Genomic DNA, 345 nt, shown 5'->3' with positions numbered 1-345 from the left:
GAGGAACTGAATACAGCCTTCTTTGTCTCATCTCATTTAGGCTATCAATATATACACCGTAAAGTTGTCTTTCTCTTTCAAAAGCCTTCTATTTTAGTTCACAATTCTGTATGTTTTCTAATGCTTTTATATAGGCTAGCCTACATACAGCTCAGACGTGTACGCTGACATCGTTTTTTGCAAACTTGAAACATGTATTGAGGATAAACGCACTGTAAAACAGACGTCTGTGGTTTCAAGTTAGCCTTTCCAGCTGTAATGTCGAAAGACTGTATGAACTCTTCATGCTCCTCCGGGTGGAAGAGGGGCGGACGCATTCCGAAAACCCCACAACGCAGTCTTTTT

This window comes from Sinocyclocheilus grahami, unplaced genomic scaffold (assembly GCF_001515645.1).
Source record: "Sinocyclocheilus grahami isolate Dianchi unplaced genomic scaffold, SAMN03320097.WGS_v1.1 scaffold355.1, whole genome shotgun sequence".
Lineage (NCBI taxonomy): Eukaryota > Metazoa > Chordata > Actinopteri > Cypriniformes > Cyprinidae > Sinocyclocheilus > Sinocyclocheilus grahami.
The sequence above is the reverse complement of the archived record's forward strand: the minus strand, read 5'-3'. Positions refer to the sequence as shown.